Raw genomic sequence first — 17,486 nt, 5'->3', positions numbered from 1 at the left:
ACAGGTGTGTTGTTGATTTTCATTAATATACATAATCTGCCATCCATTTATTGTGCATGATGCAAAAGAAATAGTACCTGAATTACAGTGCAAAGACAGCCAATATTACTTTTTAAATCTAAAGGAAAGCCTTCATAACGGAAAGGATTAACTTTTTTTCAGTTTGTTTAAAACACCTTTTCTTAAAAAGAAGTCCGTTATTATGAATGAGTTTATGTTGGCCAGCTAGATATCCAGGTAACAAATGTTTCCTTGTGAGCATGAGATAACTTGCAACTTTTATTATGGTATTTCAAATAATGGGAAGTAATAGTAAAATTGCTGCAATAAACTCAAATAGAATCTCGATGGGCAAGTCTATTACGCAATATGTATTCCTCTCACAGTTCTTTCACTGGTGCCAAAAGCATGTCACTCGGGTAATTTGTTTTAGACCCTTAACAAGACTTAGAAGCAATTATTATGAAACACTGACACAACAGATCTCACCAACAATTGAAGTTTGACAGCTTGTGAGAAAAGTCTCATGTTTATGTCATTGGAGAGGTGATCCTTGTATGACCTCCTTTTTCACTGCTGTGAATGATAAACTAGTGTTTTCCAGTGGTAGTTCACTATAGCTGAAGGCCCAAATGTACTGTACTCGTAAAGGAAATTTTCAGCTGGTTCTCTAAATCAAATAGAGCTGGAAACTCCTTTGGTTCCTTTGACTGATCTAGTTTAGGTTTTATGATATACTCTAACTAGGTAGGGAGCTCCACACTGCATTTTATAAAGAACTGTAGAACAAACAGAGGTATATGTGCAGAGCTAATGCACATATACGTTCTGACTGAAAATTTTTTCACATTTGCTTTTCTAAGCAAACTGAAATAACTTGCACATGAGAGAAGGAGAGAAATAACATGTTAACATATATTGAAATATATTTATTTGCCTTGCTTCAGAGTAGAGCTTAGAGGGATAATTTATTGCTTTACAATCATCCCAGCACCTGAAAACACAAAAACAAACTACTCTTACTCCACATTTCAGAGACAAATGGAAGATGCTGTGGTAGGCAGACTACATACTCATGCTGCAAGAGTTCCTCAAAATCAGCATGAATTGGTCAGAACTGTCATGGAGAAGTGGATAACAAATAATCTTCAGGCAGTGAGTTTAAAGCTTCCTGACTTGGTTTAAACAGCACCAGACGAGGACTGTACTTTCTTTGCTGGTAGGTAGCTTTCTCGCTGAAGGTTATTGCCTAAAAAACCAAAACAATAAAGCCAAACAATAAAACAAAACCAAACAAAACCCACCAAAACCCACCAAACCCACAAATCAACTCCCCCCAAACAACCAACCTACCCACAAACTTTCTTATTTATCTGTGTACTCACATCTCAGTGTCTTGATAAAGATGAAAGCCATACAGAAGCTGAATCTCTTCGCTGGTGTACAGCTCAGCTCTGTATTACACTTCATGCTGTGCCCAATGTGAGCCTCCTGAGAAATTTTCTTCTACCTACTATTAAGTAAGTCACACATTGGCCAAACTACAAGTCTTTCTAAAAGAATACTTTATCTCAAAGCTTTGCTCTCTTGGTATCTTAAGCACATGCGAGTAGTACACTTTTTATTTTTTAATGATTCTAAAAAGAGTAAGACTTGCTACACATTTGCTCAAGGTTACAAAGTGTCCTGCAGGACTTCAAATTAGAATATCTTTCTTTTCATTTGTGTATTTTGACCATTCATTTGCATAGCTTGCACAATGGTAGAAAATCTCTAGGCTAAAAAAAAAAAGTTCTGCTTCAATTAGTGTATTATGCAGTGGATAACTTATCACGGGCATTATTTCATTGGTACTTTTACAAGCATATCAATCTCACCCATATTCAGCAGATTTAATAATTGCTTCTAATCTCAAAAGAAAAAAAAGGATTTTTGTTTACATCCAGATTTTTCTCTGTATTACTGCAAGGAGAACATATCAGGAACTTCTTGCTTCCTTTCTACTTCCAGAAAAAAGCAAAAGTGCTGTCATCATTAAGAGCAGATGACATTTCTGAATCTTAGGTGCTCTAAGCAGTACTTCAGCCTCTCATACCTGCATGCCCTTGTAGCAAACAATGACAAATTACATTTAACCTTTACTAAAATAGCAAATCAAAATATGACCAGGGCCAGTTGACAGCAGGACACAAGCTATAACATGATAAAATCCTTTTTAACACAATATTTAAACTCTGTTTCTTTTTCCTCTTGTCTAGGAGTACAGATTAGAAGATAGTATTGCCATCTACAGAGAAACCAGCTGTAGGACCTTTCAGTAGTACCATAAAAGTATAAATAAACAATAATAATGAATGGCCATATTTTTGTTCTAAATATCTGCTGCAGGTAGTTGCAGAAGGCAGAACCTTAACCTGGACATGTATCATCAAAAGAGATTACTATATACTAATTTATAGAAGTTGCAGCTGGTAGATAAATGTAAGAATCCTGTGATTACATTGCATTGACTTGAGTTTCACCACATCCTCAAAATGTGCTTAACATGAGTAAGATTGTGGCTCAGCTGAGAGCCACCAATACATCACTCTCAGGTCTTCCTCTGCCAGACCTGTGAAGAGCCTGAACTGCAGTACAGTGAGCTACAGCCTGGATTCTAAGAGGTGGGATGGAGTGGCTAAGTGAAGGACTTCACACATGTTCCAGAAATGCATTGGCATCCTCTGATCCTGCAGTAACACCTGGACATTCAGTCAGACAGCTGGCTTTAAATCAAATTGTAATTCTGTAGTGCTCACCCCTTGAAATAATATGGTTACAGTGTGCTTAATGCAACCATTCTTATTCACCCTGGAAAACTAAGCACACGTGATACCTATACATCCCACACTCCCAACACCAGTCTCACTAGACTTTGGGCCATCTGTTAACCAAAGACTCTTTTTGTTTATGTTTATATTTATATGTATGCAAAACCCTGTCAGAGAAGAATGGATAAAAACAACAACAAACTCATCTTGTATGAAGGTTATCTAATAATCTGTGAAGTAATGCTGTGTGCCTGTTGAATCAGGAAGTTCTGAGACAGAGTTGAAAATACATGTTTGACAGAACAGTAAATTGGTGCAAAATATTGTACAGCAATTTTCACACAAATACATATTGTGGTACTTTACTGACAGCCTGGCACACTTCAGTGGCATGTTGAAAAAATAGAACCAGTGTCAGGAACCTGAATAAAAGGCCCTGCAATTATTTTAGACATTTAAGATATTAATGCAATTTGACCAGTGAATTCCTTATTGAGTATGTAGCCTTCTGCTAACTTGGGGTCTTGGCTCTTATTTTACTATAGTTTATAATCTCAAAGATCTTTAACAGAGGTCCTTATTTAGTCTTTGTAAAAAGGTGTGAAGCTTCAAACACAGCTGTTGGGATGTCCCCAACAATAATGTAATACAGATCCATAACTGTGTTGCTAAATATGATTGAACATAATGTTTCTTTTGGTGTAATTAGGATGCAAACACCAGTAACTAAGAAGTTAAAGCTCCTCAAGTTCATACAGGCATGATACCTCTACATTACTGCTTGCACTTCATGACAAATCTTAGATCAGTGCCCCTCCATACATATATCCCCCCTCCCCCTTATTATTTATCTTTATTTATTGCCATTGACACAGACAGGATATCTCTAGGGTATAAGGTGCTTAATGTCTTGCTCATTAGTGCAAAACAAATGCAGGTTTGTGTGAATCACTGTCATTAACAGAAATGAGAGTGCTCCTAATTGCAAACAATTACTCAACAAGTGTTTCTCTTCCCAAACAAACCTATGAGGTGCTCAGAATGGAGCACCAGACAGCCCTCTGAGACTTCACTTTCCCATGCAAATGGGGACTCTGACATGGATTTTGGTGACTTTTATCCAGTTGGTTTAGATAGGTTGGCACATACTCATTCAAGACCCTTGTAAAAATACCCTCACACGGCATAACTTGTCAGACTTACCAGCATTCTTATCCCACTGATTGCAGAGTTCAAAAGCATTTTGGTGGTAGTTGGTGGTAGTGGTTTTTTTTTAAAAAACAAACATACACACATGAAAAGAAACAACATCCCCTCCCCAAAAAAACCCAAACAAAAAACCAAACAAAACAAAACAAAACAAAACAAACAAACAAAAAACACCCCACACAAAACAACCAACAAATCCACCAACCAACCAAAACCCAGAAGACAAACCAACCCCCAAAACCCTGCCTTCTGGCCTCAAAGGTTTCTCTCCAGAAGTGGTACATGTTGACACATCTTAGCCATGCTGCCCTCTGGACAGACAAAGAAAGCATCTTGGTGTTCCAGGGGCATTAGCAGTCACATCTTTCATCATTAACTGACCTTTAAACAACTTAGGTTTCTGTGCCATTTACAATTGCCTCCGTGATCCTACATATGTACTTCTTCACGTCTGAAAAATTGTGTCAGACTATCACATCTGAAAACCAGAAAGTTATATTTTCTATTTTCTTTCCCTCTAAGGATACAGGTTGTAACTGTAGACTTTCAACCTTCAGGTTAGACCAAGAGTTGTATTCTCCTTGTGCTTCTAAACCAGGTGCTGGATGCAGCAGTACTTCTGACATTTAGGAGTTAATATAGCTTGTGTGTGTATGTGTGTCTGCATGCACTAATTATGGATCACAGCATGCACTAGGATGCTAAGGAAGTTCAAAGAGAATATTAGATCCCTGACTCTAGCAGATGCACAGCTCTGGGGTATAAGAAAAAAGTGTGTGAGCAAATCACACAAGCTTCCTGAGCAGCTAGAAACAAACCTGGAACCCTGCAGGCTATTGTTGGATTTGTAAAACTGACAAAAGCCTCTGCAACTTGCAATTTAGTCTTGGTTTTCCTTACTATTATTGTTTCAGTTTACTAAGTTCATGAAAATGTAAGCAGAAGAGAATGTGAGGATTGTCTGCCAGTATTTAGGCTGTAAAATATTAACCTGTTGACACCTTGCATTAAAATGGATTAATTTTTAGACAGAGCATAATAGTTCCATCATCTTTACTTAAGTATTTTACACTATTCTAACTAAAGTGCCTTGAAACTGCTCCTTCAGTTCTGTGTATCTAAACTCAGTTTATACGACATTTAGAATACATTTAACATTTAATACACACAACCCGTGTTGTTTGAAGACAATCAGATCAGGCCACAGAGCTGGTGGCTGTCGTGTTGCCTTACAGCTGTGTCAGCACAGCAGGGCGTGATAGTTAAGGTTAGAAATATATATTAAAGACCTCTTTCACTCCTCTAGTACAAACCATAGATTTTAAGCCCAAAAGCAGTTATTCTGCTATACCACCCAGTTCATCTTAAAAGAACTTCACACAGTCAGTAACAGGGCTGAGCGCTTCATTCCTCAGTTGCAGTGGCATAGAGCTCAATTGTAGGGCATCCGTTACTAGTAACAAGCCTGCCTTTCATCCTGTTTTCACCGTATACAGCAGAATACCTTGGAGTCACACATCTTCCAGAATGACATCCAGTCCTGAGCTGAAGACACCATGAGACGGAAAAGCCACCACTTTATGCCAGTAATCTGTTTCAAGGGCTTCTCAGACCTACTGTGAAATTGTGCAATTGATTTGTCAGATGACTTTGCCTTGCCTCAGCCTCCAGCCATTGGTTCTAATTATGCCTCTCTCTATGAGATTAAAGACCCTTTAGTATCCCACACCATCTTTCCTGACATTACTTTTACAGTGAGATCAAATCACCTCCGACATTCTTATTACAATAAGCAGAATGATCTTTACGTTTCTTGCAGTAAAAAGCCTCCTTCTCAGCCTCAAATAAGTGCTGTGGTTCCTCTCTCCAATTTTGGGCACCCTTTAAAATGTGGATGTTAAAATTGAGTGTGTGGATATACCTACATATATGTTCACTACTTCCCTGTTATCATAGGAGCATACTCTCCTTCTTCGCCTCAATTTCGTGTTCAAACACTGTCAAGATCAGTTGCTTCTCAGGATCCAACGCTCCATAATGTAGTTATACATACCGCTCCTTGACAAGTAATTTTGTATGTGTGTCCCTCCCCAAGAATGCATTTTTTTCACTACTGCATCAACACATGACCACCTAGCCCCAGCACTGTTAATCTGTTAATCCCCCAAGACTTTTCCAGCTGCAGTTCTGTAGGTACTTCAGGTCAGTCTTGAATATTACTAGATGTGAAATCTTTTCTAGATACAGTCAACAAAACAATGATCTTCCACTGACATTTTTGACATCTGAAATCTGTGTAAGCTATACCCATATAACAGAAATCAGGGAGGCGTGCTACCAAAACATGACATGTCCATGTAGTACAGTGCAGTACCAAGCAGAAACCTGGTTATTGTAGATGTCCTGTTTTGGGTCCTGGTCATCACTGCCACTATTGTACTACATGTACAATAGTCTACTAAGTAACACACACACGCTCTTAGTTTGCCCATGTAACACCATTGATGCTACCTTTCAAGTAGGTGTTGCTGGCTATTATCACAGAATCACAGAACCATTAAGATTGGAAAAGACCTTGAGAGCATCTAGTTCAACCCCACTGCTCACAGCAGAGTCAGCTACAAAAGGTCACTCAGGATACTGACCAGCTGCATTTTTTAATATATCCAAAGATGGAGACGGCAGGGATTCTCTGGACATGTTCCAGTGAACAATCACCCTTACAATATTTTTTCCTTATGCTTAAGTAGAATTTCCTGTGTTTCAGTTTGTGCCCATTGCCTCTCAACCTTTTAGTGAAAACCACTGAGAAGAGTCTGCCTCAATATTCTTTACTTGCTGCTATCATACATTTGTAAGATTTGCCCCGAGCCTTCCCTTCTCTAGATTAAGTGATCACCGCTCTCTCAGCCTTTCATATGCCAGAGGCTACAATCCTTTCGGCATCTTTGTGGCCCTTCACTGGCCTTGCTCCTGCATGTCCAACTCTCTCATGCATTGGGCAGCCCAGGCTGAAACACACCACTCCAGATATGCTCCAAGCATGGCTGAGAAGAATCACCACCCTTGACCTGCTGGTGGAGCTCCCTCTAACACAGCATGGCTGCTGCTGGCTCATATTCCACTTGGCGTCCACCACGAGCCCTGCGGCCTTTTCTGCAAAGCTGAAAAAAGCCCCAGCCTATATGGGGGGAGTGCAGGAGGTTTTTTCCTCCCCAGGGAGAGGGCTTGGCGGTTCACTTTTCTCGCCTCTGGAGATTCCTGTTGGTCCATGTCCTGGGTTCAGTTTAACAACCTTACAATAGCTCGTTTAATGATAGCACAGGCATCTGGTATTTTCAGCTACTCATCTGCAGACCTACTGAAGGTACACTCTGTCCCATTACCCTCATCATTAATGAAGATGTTAAACAGTACTGGCCCTAAAATCAAGCCCTGGATTACAGAACTAGTGATGAGACTCCAGCTGGACTTCATGCCCATGACCTCAGCCCTTGAAGTGCAATAATTCAGGCTGTTTTCCATCCACCTCACTGTCTTTTCATCTGTGATTCATCAGTTTGTCAATGAGGAAGTCACAGCTGACAGCACTGAAAGCCTTACTAAAGTCAAGATAACAGCCACTGCTGCCTGCTCACCCACCAAGTTAGTCATCTAATCATAGACAACTGGATTTGTCAAGCATGATTTCCCCTTCCAAAAACCATCCTGAATACTCCCAATCACCTCTTGTCTTTCATATGTCCAGAAATACTTTCTAGAATTATATCTGCATCATGTTGCATACAAACAGTGAGGCTGGGTGGTCTGCAGTTTTCTGGATCCTTTTTCTTGACATTCTTGAAGATAGAGACAGCATTTGCTTTCTTCCAGTTGCCAGGAAACTCCCTGGTTGCTATGGCCTTTCAAAGATAAGAGTGGCCTCATGATGACATCAGACAGCTCTCAGCATTTGTGGGTGTATCCTATTAGGTCCCATAGATTTGATTACGTCCACTTTATTTAGTGTACCCTACATTGATCCTTCACCAAAGGTAAGGTTTTCTTTCTCCAGACTTTCCCCAATGCCTCAGGGACCTGGGATTCCTGAAGGATAATTTTACCAGTAAAGGAGTGAGGCAAAAAAGGCACTGGGTACCTGAATCTTCTCCATGTCCTATTACAAAGACCACTGGAAGCTACAGCATTCAACCATCACAAGAGGCAGAAGTAGCTGTCTCCTTTTCCTCCTCGATTCAGCAACCAACCAACCAAATATAAGGCTTGACTTTAGTAAACCAAACTGTTCAACATGCTAGAAATTATGGCATAATAGAGAAAATAAATCATAATTTAAAACGCTAAGTATTAATTCTGCTGATAGTCTGGAATGTTCTTAAAATGTAAGGAAAACGAAAATGGGGAATAACAGAAGAAAAGAAAGAGTGGCACTAGGTAAATGAATTACAGTATTTGGGATGCAGTGTTCTGCATTAGAAATCATCACAAAGCTGGGAGGTGATCAGAGGAGGAGTAGTAGGTTATGTGAACATAAACATTTCTAAAATTAAATATCTAAAGGCAAAATATGGGTTTGCATTCCCTGTCTTGAACTATTATTAACACAAGCACAGCCTCAAAAGCAAGCATGATGTATTTGAGTCTCAAAAACGGAAACACTTTTGAGTAAACCACACTGAAACTGCTGAGATCATGATAGAAATGTCAGAATATCATCATATTGACCCGCCAGTTGGTAGAGAATTTTGTCCCCGACCAAGAGCAGTAGTGGGCACTTGGCAGAGAATTAAGAGAGAAAGGCTTTAAAAGCTGGACACTTTCTAGCATGACTGGACTAATCTTCCTTGAATGCATTCACTCTTTTTTGAATTCTCTGGTTAGAGAGCCTGTAACATCCTTTTTGGTGTATGTCCTTTAAATCTGCTGATAACTTCTTTGGGTGCCTCGCAAACCTTGTACTGAAATTTAAGTTGGTTCCTATTCAGCCTTCTCCAAATTACTCACAATTTTATCATACCTGTCATATTTCCTTTTAGATACTCTAACTCACACAGGTTATTCCAGTCCTCTACCATCCCTGCTCCCCTTCTGTGCCATAGGGACCAAAAATATGGCAAAATTCAAAAAGAGATAAGCATGGACACCTTTCACATCCTGATTCATATTACGTAATCTAAGCAGAATGAAATGAAACATCACGTTTTTAGCAGGGTTCAGGTGTATTCCACTTTTCCAATTTTGCTTTCTATCTTTTTGTCTTTATTTATTGATTTTGTAAATAAATGAGTTCATTTGACTGTATTTCCCAATATCCTGACATGTGCACACAGTTGCTGGGAGAAGGGCATTGTTTTCTAAGTCCACCTGAAAGTGTAGCGTCTAGCTCTAATTCACTATTCTCCCATGAAGGCCATGGGGAGGATTACATTTCTTTCTTCCCTATTCCCTCTTTCCTAGCTAATGTCTGCTGCTGTCACACACTGCTGATAGCAGCAGAGCGAGATGGGTAAGCCAGATCAAAGAGAAATGTCAGCTCCAATTTTTGTCCATAGCATTGTAAAGTAACAAGGAGTTAAACAGAGTCATGCCATTTTTCAGCATTTACATTTCATAGCTGGTACTTCTTTGCCATACATCTTGCATTAAACAGCTTCATAATAAGTAGAAACCAAATTCCTTACCCTCCATAGCCTCATCAAGTTCAAAAAGGTATGAAAGGAGGTAGCACAAGGCTGAATTTGGCTCTGTGCTTCAGAGCTGACATCCTGGTGAAGCAGCCTGCAGCAGCAGCAGCACACATAGGTAAAATTTCCTTTCCACTGTGGATTGCTATTGCAATTCTTGACTCAGCCTTTGTGCAGATTTACTCTGGAAATCAAATGGGAATTTATTGTACAGAACAAATGTAGAATATGCAGCAGCATTTTTCAGGTTAGATAACCGAATATAATGAGAGAAGGGAGTTTTGCCTTTCCTACAGCTAAATCTGCATTCAGAGATGGAAAGGCTGTCCTAGTTGCAAAATACTCTGCTAAATGCAGAATCTATCACCATAGCATTAAAAATGTTACTTGATATTCACACAGTGAATAACTTCAAAAGGAACAGCAAAGGAAAATGAAAACAACCTCAGCACCTACAGTGTTTAATGGCAGTGGTACTCAACCTATGGAATTCATTCTTCAGAGGCCTGTATAGAGCTTTTATCATGGGTCTGAGTGAGAAATCGCATGACATGCTGGCTCAGTTCTGTTTCTTTTCAGCTATTCGGCAAACTTGTTGGATGATATCTTTCACCATTTCCTTCCATTTCTGTATGTAAAGTTTCTTTTTTCCTTCTTGTAAAAACATACAACCTACCCAATCAACTACTTTGCCCTAAGACACAAATTGCAGAGTGTCTTTGGATTTTCTTAACTGGTTTTGATGAATGCATTAATTTGTAATTTTTAATAAAATTGTCACATGCATTTTTGTGTTTTTTGACTTGTGTGCCTCTTTGTGATTTTAAATGGCTCTTTGGTTGTTAAAGGTCAAGTGCCATTGCTCTAAGGGGCATATTTTCATTTCTGTGTATAAAGTTATGCACGTCAATCTTTAATCAAGATGAAAAGTCCTCCTAATGCTTTCTGCTCACAAGTTCAAGGCATAGCAAAAGAAACTTAAAACAGAACAAAGACTGCAAGTTTCAAAAAAATCTATTTTGATATGTTTCCATCTAGCAAATTATTAATAACTTCATCATTCATTCAAATTATTTTATTCTTTGCAACCAATGTCACTGTTAACATGAGTAGTTCCTAGACAAAAGCCTGCGTCACCTTGTCAAAAAATAGTTTTATCATAAGAGGCAACTGCTTTTAATAAATAAGATTAGAATGTATTTTATGGCAGCTTCTGATGAAAAATTACTAATGAAATTATGCACATGGGAAACAATTCTAACTTCCAGGAAAAAATAACAACAGATGAAATTCTGGGATGTAATAAAAAACCATGCATCTGAAAGTAGCATTTTCCCCATGCAAAATCTGTAAGGAAACAGAATCTTGATCAAACGGAGCCTATAGATACATGTGCTAATGCAGAACATCCCATATAACTGCCATAGGTAACATGCACATGTAAAAACCTTAATTTATACTGTAGCAGTCCTGTTGATTTAAACAGACAGACCTGAGAACTCCATTCTTTTCTTCATGTTTTGCCTTATGCTCATGTCTGTAAATGGATTTGATTTCTTATTTACCTAAGAATAGAAGATATTTTCTGTAATGGGTTTATAATCAAGGGGAAAAAAAAAACCAACAACAAAACCCAAACAAAAATAAAAACAAAACCAAAAAACACTTGAAATTTCAGTGATGTTGCTTAGTTTTGAATATCCAAAGAAATGGAGTGTGTAGCGATATATTTTTCCTTCTTATTTGACCAATTTGATATCTGTTCTTTATTCAAATGACCACAGAAAACATTTAAAATTTGCTTTCTAGCATACAAAGGTATGCCAGATAAAAATGCATGAGGTTTTTTGCAAGTATTTGTAAGAAGAGAACACAGGAAGTTTCTGAAAAAGAAAAATAAGAGAAAAATTGTGCTGAAGTGCAGGAGGGAATTTATTTGGCCTATTCACCTAGGTTTTGGTCAGATCAGTTTTGTGCAATTCCATTTTCAGTGGGAAAAATAACAGAAAAATTAGGGCAAAAGTTTCTTGAAGCTCTTATAATGTTACAGAATGATCCCCCTTGTTTTGATAGCAAAAACTGTTTTATTCTTTGGAATTCATTTTTCAACAGGAACCTGGGGAAAACTGAAGGCACTACAGATTTGAAAAGATGGCTCTTCCCATGTTGTCTACTTACAGAAAACTGATTTATGGCAGGTTTTCTGAATTTGTAATTTTGTTCTGGAATACAGTTACTAATAACAGTGAGGAGAAATTGACTGGGTTTTTTTTTTACCCAGGTAGAGTGGATTGATACACATTAGGAAATTCACTTACTTCAGAGAAGAAATGACACTCTACAGCATAGCAAATATTAAAGTTAGCACAGTGCAAACAATCTTTTTTAGACTGAAAATATTTAAGAAAATTTCTGTAATATTCCCTCCTAAAAGCATCAGTTTTATTAAATATGTTTAATTGGTGAAGTCTTCCTTATATAATGTTTCTCAACAGTCTGCCTAAACATTTGATATCATACCATCAAATACAAGTATTGAATTAATTTTCTCCCCTGATGCTTTCGCACTTCTGTGAGAACAAAATGATTTTTTTCAAGTGCTTCGCACAGCTTCCGTTGGCTTTAGTTCCCTCTAAACACTGCCAACTCAGGCTGCACAGATTTGGATCCTTCCTTTTGTACCTGTTATTTTCAGGCTTAAGCCTAATTTCAGTGTTACAAAATTCAGAGCTATAAATAATCAGTTCATACTTTAACTGCAGAGGAGCTCTGTTAATCCTTTGAGAGCCACATCTTTACGTGCCTGAACATTTCTTCAATACCTTATTTCCTGTTGTCAAGCTGTGATACCCAACACACAAAACATGCATGCAAGAACAAGCAATAAATACCAGGTTGCTAAAACTCTCCCCTCTCTCTGGTGGGAAATGCATATGTCCCGACTGGATGTACATGTGTTTTTCCATGTGAGACTCCTCGCTCCAACAACAAACAATGCACGTTTGTCACTGCCATTGAACTGACTAATACAGGCGGTATAGAAGAGGATTTATATATAACAAAACAATAGGGCTAATTTGAGTGACAATCACTTAAGCAGAGCAGTCTCTTAAGTGGCATACGGAAACACTGAGTTCAAAAGTGAAATGTGCTATTGCTTAAAAATAAGTGAATAGTAGTAATGATAATACACACCACGGGGCGGGGGGGGGGATTAAAAAAAATAAAAAGACAAGACACAGCATTCATAGGATCCCCCAGATAAGAGAAAATACTAGCTGGAATTATAATTACAAAGAAAATCCTCATCAACAGTGCTTTCTTATTCTATTCCCCCCCCCCCCCCCCCTTTTTATTTCCGTATGGCTAACACACTGCATTTGTCCCTTGATTACATTTTCGCTAGGAAGAAACTAATTTGGCACTCCTGCCGAGGGCAGATACCCTTTTCCTGCAGTCCACGGAAGCAACATTTGGCATGCCGTGCTCTTGCAGAGAGACGGGACTCACAGGACGAATACAGGCTTGCTCCCTGTTCTGAGATCTCACTTGCAGCTTCGGGTTTATGACTGCAGCTCACGCTGTCACAACCCGTGCCGATCCCATCCCCTCTTACCGGTCCGGGGGCTGGGCTCCGCCGCTGCCACAAGGGCCTCTTCCACGTCGGGTCCGGCCCGCGCAGGCATCGGGCCTGTGGCCTTCTGTGGAGCTCTTGCACCCCCTACAGTCCGACTGCCCGCAGTTCACTGGGAAGGGGCCGGGGGGTGTAGGGGGAACAACATCCCAACAACAATACAAAGAGGGGAAAAAAGTCAATAGAGGAATATTCTTGAAAAACAGGAGAGCAGGGAGGAAAACTTCTCCTGCCGGCCTCCTCGCCGGGAGCCGCCCGGCCTCACCGGGCACGGCAGTTCTGTCCTGGGCAGCCTTTGCCTGACTGCTGGGTGGCCCACAGCTAACCATATCCTGACAGGAACTGGGCAAAAAATAGAAGGCCGGTCGTGGGTTAATTAATTAATGAATAAAAATACCCAGCTTCTAAGCCAGCGTCAAAAAAAAAAAAAAAAAAGAAAAAAGAAAAAGAAAAAAGAAAAAGAAAAACGAAAAAGAAAGAAAAATACCTGTCAGCCTAACACAGAGCCTGCGTGGAAAAAAAGCACAGGCTGGCAGAGACCTGGTCCTTAAACAGGCACCTTAGCACAGCAATGGTCATGCAGAGGACAAGAGAGGATGATAAAAGCAAATCCCCTTCTCCTAGTAAATCTACAGTGAAGGTGTGGGGAACGAGGGTACATACTGTATTGTACTCCACAGATGTCACACATTTGCAAACAAACTGTGAGACCTGTCTCAGGCTAAACTTTCTGTAACCTGATGGTCCATGAGGGATCTCCCACTCACGCAAAGATTTTACTCCATCACTCACCTCTGCTGCGCAGCACTGAGGTTTGCAATAAGCACTAATGCTAAGCAGCAGGATGGACCCACCAGTTTTAATTCCAATTTAGTATGCTCTTTGCAGGCATCCTAAAGCCATTACAACTATTCAAAAACTGGTTTAGAAGCATTTTGTATTCTCAGTTGCACCACATAAATCTCATTTAACTCAATTAGCTGCAGTCAAGTTCCTAGAGACTGACATGGATTAAACAAGAGAGTATTGTACAGAGTTAACATTAAAGCAAAAGAGGCGAAGGAAAATTGAAGAAGGCCTCCGAATGGAAAGTTCAGTGTGACAGCCAGCTGCCATTTTTCACGCAAGTCAGATTACAGGCATTTAGTGTGATCTTCCTGTTTGCTCTGGTCACCTCCCATCCCTCACCTGAACAGAAAAGTCTTCCTACCATTTTCATTATATATATAGCCACTTATATATGGGGATGTTATTCAGACCAGATTCCTAATTTTATAGAGCCAAATAATAAAAATAGTATCTCTTTTGCAAGCTCAGAACAAATCATTACCCCTGTCTTCTCAAATCCATGGGTTTCTTATCTGTCTAGAAGAAGTTTTACAGAACATGAAAGGAAACAGAGAAGTTGTCTGCCTTGTACTCGTCTCCTGCAGTGGAGTGGCTTTTTGCTTCACAATGATGTAGGGAGAATGAACCATGAGAACATACGTCTCCTGATGAGACAACTGTAGGTAAGATCCACCACACTCCCAAAATAGGGTTTGAGCACTATTGGCTGATACAAACCAACCAGTGAGCAGAAACCTTCAATATACTCCATCTCCCCCTTATAGTCACAAAGACTGGACTTTACCTAGCAATAGAAGGATTTTTTATTGCAGCTAAATGGCTCTATATACTGGAACTTTAGTTATAACAATAAACACCATCAATATTCTCATTTAAAAAAATCCGGAGGTGAGAACATTCCCATCTCTTATACTTGGCTTACTGGTACACAAAAATGTATAAAGGATTCTCTCCCTCAAGCAGGCCTCCTCAAGATAACGTTTCTTAATTAACACCTTAATTAGCACTGAGAGGGTATGGCCTGTAGTTTATTGGATCTATTTAGCTCTCCAAGCAGCTGCTTTTAATCAACAGCAATGTTTCTCAGAAAGCAGAAATAACATTCCTGTTCTGAACATACTGCAATATGTTTAATCATTTATCTCCCTGTCCACCAAGTGAATCCTACGTAAAGGCAACCTCCTACATACCTGGGCATTTCCTCTTCTGTGAGTACCTGGAGTTTTGTTTTCGTGACTGACAGAGAGAAATTAATCTCAACAGCGAAGGCTTAGAACAGTAAAAAGACTTGCCTCAGTTTCACTTCCTACCAAAAGATTATAGACACTTAGGGTTATGTTCATGTAGTGATAGGGCCTTTACATTCGCAGATGAAGACAAGCTCTCTTCAGTAACCTGATTAAAAAAATCAGTGAACTGGTGTGTAAATTAATAGTCCAACACTTTTGGTTACCTTCAAATTAAATGGAAGACATGGCAACAATGTTTTGTTGTTGCCTGGATGAGCAAGTTCATATTAGAAGTCGGGTTAACCACCAAGGAGAACAGGAGGCTGCTATTCTCGGTGTCTTCTGCTTTACCTTAGCAAAACCAGGATTTGCCTCCTTACTGCTACCTGTGACAGGCTATGCTAGTTCTTAAATTACAAGTGAAGTAGGATGCTGTTGGCAGGGTGGCCATTTTCAGTAGAACAAATTACAATCTAAGTCTGAAACATAGCCCTTCTGAAATCACCCAGTTTCAATGGGAACAGAACTGAACTGTATTCCTGCCGATAATTCAATGTAATGACAGTCCCTGATTTTCCCAACCACTAGAGCAGTAAGCATGTGCCCTGGTAATTGTCTATTTTTGCAGCCAAAAATTCCCACGAAGTCAGCACAAGATGTGTATATACAGTATGCAAGAGAATAGGAGAGGAACATGAGAATTGCTGTAAACAATAAGAAGCTAAAAACACTAAATGAATCTTAAAAATGCTCAACATACTATCCTATCCTTTTCTGTGACTTTCCCGAAGTGCCTAGTACCTCACTGCTGATAAAGCTCTGATGTGTTAAAATCTGTCCAGTCATTTATGAAAAAAAGTTTAATTTATATTTTTATGTTGTATTTCAGTATCATTCTTCTTTCACTTTGGCTTACGCGACTTTCATTCAGTTAGCAACTGTCCTGACCAAATCAGGGTAAATGACAGAAACCAGGTAACGATTTATAAGGTTGGGTTACTAATCCCATAGGAGTCTTACTTCAGCTGCCGTGCTGAGAAATTACCTCTCAATAGACCCACATCAGAAATACTGAAAATGTGACAGAAAACACCAAGTAAGAGGGCAGAAAAGAACATTTGAAAGGAACGTGTACTGCTAGGATTTCTGGAACTTTAATAGCTTTCCACCTCAATTTTAGCCATCGTGAACTCAAGCTAAGAGAAAAAAATATATCTTTTTAATGAGTTTTACAACATGCAAGTTGCTTTATAACATATTACATAATGATGTAAGTGCCATAAAGAAGGTTGTGTGCTGCTCTGTAAAATGTATTAGATCATCAATATTTCTGGTCTCATACTGAGGAATTAGAAATAATGATGAAGATTAGGGTTACAAGAATTAAAAAAATCCTTTGAATTGAACCATTCAGCAGTCCCCAGGGAAATACTAAGGAATTTGTAGGCTGAGAAAATAGGTAAGTTTATAGGTTCTCCTAAGGTGAAAGAAGTCATGTTAACATCATAAGTTTTATACAAACTTTCCATATGCTGTAGTACCCTCTCTGCTTACCCCCAGCTTGCTTTCTTTCACACCCTTATTGTGTAGCCCAGTTGGAAACAGATTTATTAAAAATAGTCTATCAACCTCTACACAGAAGGCAGTCAAACATCTTTCAGCAGTTTGATTCAAAACAGGGATATCCATTTAATCCTCCTGCAAATGACAGGCCGAGACAGTTTGCATCAATAAGCACAGAGGCAAAGGAGGTTTGCAGAACAGCAGTCCTTTCACTTAATGCAGTGTTTCCTCAGAGTCTCCCATGCTCTGTCCCACAGACCACTTCTGCAGATGTTCTGTATTCTGGGAGAAGAATACAGACACCTTCAGACTCCTCATTTCCAAAATTTTTGGTTTGATTTGGTTTAGTTTTAGCTTGTACAGACATATACTTTTGATTTTTGAAATACCTGTAGGACTGCTATGTACATTAGGCAATCATCAAGCTAGAAAAGAATCTTTACTGAATGGGTCTAGTAAGGAGTCTTGTATAGGTTTTTTGTCTGTTTGGTTAGAGGAGTTCAGTATT

General features: G+C 39.2%; 1 long non-coding RNA gene across 2 annotated transcripts; it reads right to left on the bottom strand.

Moving 5' to 3' along the window:
• Positions 1-914: 914 nt before the first annotated feature.
• Positions 915-13,260, bottom strand: LOC115617153. 2 transcript variants are annotated; one of them, XR_003994516.1, is made up of 2 exons: positions 13,148-13,260; positions 915-1,249 (listed from the first exon to the last, which is right to left on the bottom strand). It is a non-coding gene; the product is annotated as an uncharacterized LOC115617153 (long non-coding RNA). The 2 variants fall into 2 exon arrangements; XR_003994517.1 differs by lacking the exon at positions 13,148-13,260 and adding an exon at positions 1,386-3,135.
• Positions 13,261-17,486: the final 4,226 nt, after the last annotated feature.

Source organism: Strigops habroptila, chromosome 1 (genome assembly GCF_004027225.2).
Source record: "Strigops habroptila isolate Jane chromosome 1, bStrHab1.2.pri, whole genome shotgun sequence".
In the NCBI taxonomy this organism is placed as follows: domain Eukaryota; kingdom Metazoa; phylum Chordata; class Aves; order Psittaciformes; family Psittacidae; genus Strigops; species Strigops habroptila.
The sequence above is the reverse complement of the archived record's forward strand: the minus strand, read 5'-3'. Positions and strand labels throughout refer to the sequence as shown.